Raw genomic sequence first — 3558 nt, 5'->3', positions numbered from 1 at the left:
GTTTGGGATCCTGGACCCGCTCCGCGGCTGTGCAGCCGGCCACCCGCCGGTCTCTGCTCTGGCTAGCGCTCTCCTGCCCTCCGCCCGGCTCTGACTGGAATCGAGTGCTGGTGCCGGGCATTGAGGGTCGCAGGGCCATGCTGGGCCTCGGCGGCAGCGTTCGCCTGACCCTGGGTTTCAGTCGACCAACCCCGCCAGCCTCCGCTCAGGCATTTCTTTTTTTTCCATTGATCTATTTATTACGTAGAAGAACCGGGGTGCAGGCCAGTGGTGTGTGGGTGTTAGGACTCCCCAGAGACAGTCAGGGAGCAGAACAGGGGGATCCACGGAAACCCACTGCTGAGTGGGCAGCGGGAGACAGGGGCGTCTGCTGCCCCTGCGGGTCATGCCCGGGCCGGGGACGGACTCAGGCTGCCGGAGTGATAGTGCTGAGACTGAACCCCTAAGCCATCGGGGAGGCCCTCCTTTTGCTTTTCTTTTCAGTAACCAGGACCAGTCTGACTAAAACCCAGTGAAGGCCCTCCCTGGGGCGCAGCGGGTTGAAGCGCAGCACTGAGAAGCTGAAGCCGCTTCTGCACCAGTTCGATTCCCGCCTGCCCCGGAGGTGACCCCAGGGTGCGGCAGCCCTCTCCCGACCCGCCCGCTGCCCCCCTCAGCAGTGTGCTTCATGGATCTGCCTGTTCTGCTCCCCGCTCTGTCTCTGGTGAAGCCTGTCACTGCCCCTGCACCTCTGGCCTGTACCCCAGCTCTGTATGCACAAATATATAAATCTTAAAAAAAAAAAAAAACCAAACAGTGAAGCTGAACGAATATAATCTAGAACCAACCTTGGTTAGCAGCTTTTGCAATTCTATTCCTTCCCCTTCCTTTAAAAACTCCTCAAGAACCCTAGTGAGACATAATTTGAACTGTTACTGAAATACTGTTCCCCAACTTGCAAATATAATACCCCAAATAAATGCTATTATTTTACTCATTTACGGTTTACACATGTTCTTTATTTATACACGCACACAAGCACAACAGAAATGAATGAAAACCCAGAAGAGTCTTTAGTCATATTTGAGTTAAACACAAATTTTTTTTTTAAGATTTATTTATGCATACAGAACTGGGGTACAGGCCAGAGGCGCAGGGGCGGCGAGAGGATTTACCCAAGACAGAGTGGGGAGCAGAACAGGCCAACTGACAAGTACAGTTCTGAGGGGAGCAGCGGGCGGGTCCTAAGAGGTCTGCGGTATCTTGTGGATCGCCTCGGGGCAGAGATCGAACTCATGCTGAAGTGGCTCTAGCTTCTTAGTGCTGCGCTTTAACCCGCTGCGCCACCTGGGAGGGCCTTAAACAAATTTTGATTGAGCAATGATGATGGAGATTTCATGCAACATTGAGAAAAGCTGTGCCCTCACTGCCACCAGGTGATGCGTGGGGTCCCTAGAATGTTCTCCTGCTTACAACGCATTGTGCTGCAAGGCCCAGCCTGTCCGGGGCCATGTTATCACGAGCGTTCCTGACTTATCCTCTTGCTCTCTTTTGCCCAATTTCTTCAAGTTGAGGGCTTTGAAATTCTCAGATATTGATGTAAATAAATTCTCCCATCACTCCGAATTTTTTTTTCAGAGAAGTAAAATGGGGTTTTCCCGTTCTAGTTTTATTTATTCCTTATGAGGAGGAAGCAGCATTTAGCCTGCACAGCCAGAGGGGAGTGAGTCTGGGAGGAACAGTTGTGGGGTCTCTGCTCCAGTGTGAAAGGAGGTCTCGGCGGGGCCTCCTAAGCAGGGCCGGAGCCCTTCCCAAGGAGGAAGAGCAATGAAGCAGGGAAACCCCAGAAGGGAGCGCGGTGGGGCTCAGGTATGGGGGAAAGTGAGAGAGCCATCATTCCTGTTTCCTGAGGAGAGACCCAGAATGTAGTTTTGGACAAGTTTTTCAGAATATGCGTGTGGAATTAAATCTGAGATGTCATCAAGAGAAACTGCACAGTCTCTCTCGAGGTTCTGATTGTATGATTTCTGTGAAAAAGACTCCCATTATCTGAAATCCTGCAGCAAGGAGGCTGGAATGCCCGGCTGTAGTTGCAACCTCACCCCGGCTTACAGGTGAATGTAGGGACAGAGCAGTGGGTGGGAAGGAGTCGTAACCCTTTTCCTGGGCAAGGTGAGACCTTCACTTTCCTGGAGCTGTATCTCAGGACCACATATCAGCATGAGAAACCACTCACCTTTTGCACAAGTCACCCAAGTCGTCTTTACATTCGACCGTGAGACAAGGACTCAGGGGGCGCAGGCACCTGCCGCGGGCTCTGGCCTCCTCCTGTCCAATCTGCGACCGGGCCTCACCTCTGGGGTGAAACCGGCTCCGGGCGCACTTCAGCACCGCGGACAGGGCAGCCCGGGCGCAGCGGGTTCGGCACCGCGGACAGCGCCCGCCGCGCTCGGGACCAGGGCGTGGCCTTCAACTGGGGTTCTGCCTCTGCAGAGCTCCAAGCTCTTTCCTTACTTTTAAATGATTTCCTGGGCATCTTCATACGCGCGCCTAGGAGGCATGCTCTGCACCCTGTGCGCACGGGCCCCCCAGTGAGAGCAGCCTGAGGAGCCACACTGGCCAGTGGGCCCCGAGTGGGGACTGCAGGCCGTGAGACCAGCGGCCTGGTGTCACTTGGACACTGAATCCTCGCACCTCTGCAGTCACACGCGAGGACTGGCCTCCGAACCTTGGTCCCCTCTCGAGTTTATGTGGGGGACTTACAGCAGTCTAACGTGCACTTAGGGTGGTCACTGACGGAAACTGCTGACCTCCATCGGCACATCCACGCCACCGAGAGTGATGAGTTTGCCCAGCTCATGCCTGCAAACTCAAGCACTGCATGCTTGTGGGGAAGCCGAGTTGCAAGAAGCCATGGGTCAGTCAGGGGGCTTCTTTGGGCCCCAAAAAGCAAGACCAGCAGGTAAGTGGGCAGACAGTATGGGGGCTGCTAAGCCCGCCCAAGGTCCTCAGAACAGCAGCACAGGAGGGCAAGGTCATCAGCTGATAATTTCCTCAGCAAGAGTTTTGGGAGATCCTCAGCTTTTGAATGGCTTTGAACTGGCTGGGCCAAGCTCGCTGTGGTAATCTCCCTTTAATTAATTTAAAGACAACTGAAAAGGCGCTTGGGTTATAGCTATGAATCCCCTCACAGCAGCAGCTGGGGCAGGGTTTGGACCCTGGGGAGGAAGTGAGTTACAAATGCCTCCTGCGGGCCAGCCTCTGCCGTCCACAGGAAGGGAGCCCTGGGGGTGGGGTTCAGCTCAGTCGTCTCTGCACCACAGGCCGTCACACAACGTGCACAAAACCACGTGTAAAATAATCTTGTTGGTGAAACATGCATATGTTGCCAGTGTTTCCAAAATAAAAAAAGACCTGAAATGTCCCAAGCTGTTAGCAGCGCTGTGTCTGGGAGTAAACAGGCGAATGGAGTTAGGGAAGGGAGAAGGACTGTTAGTCTTTTATGTGGAAGTTTTGTTGTTTTACTAGAAATATGTAATATTCAAAAAGTGAACTGAAAAAAATGTTTTTTTTTTTTTT

The sequence above is a fragment of the Condylura cristata genome, unplaced genomic scaffold, assembly GCF_000260355.1.
Source record: "Condylura cristata isolate star-nosed mole 26May11 unplaced genomic scaffold, ConCri1.0 scaffold00015, whole genome shotgun sequence".
Taxonomy (NCBI): Eukaryota; Metazoa; Chordata; class Mammalia; order Eulipotyphla; family Talpidae; genus Condylura; species Condylura cristata.
This window is presented reverse-complemented; position numbering follows the sequence as displayed.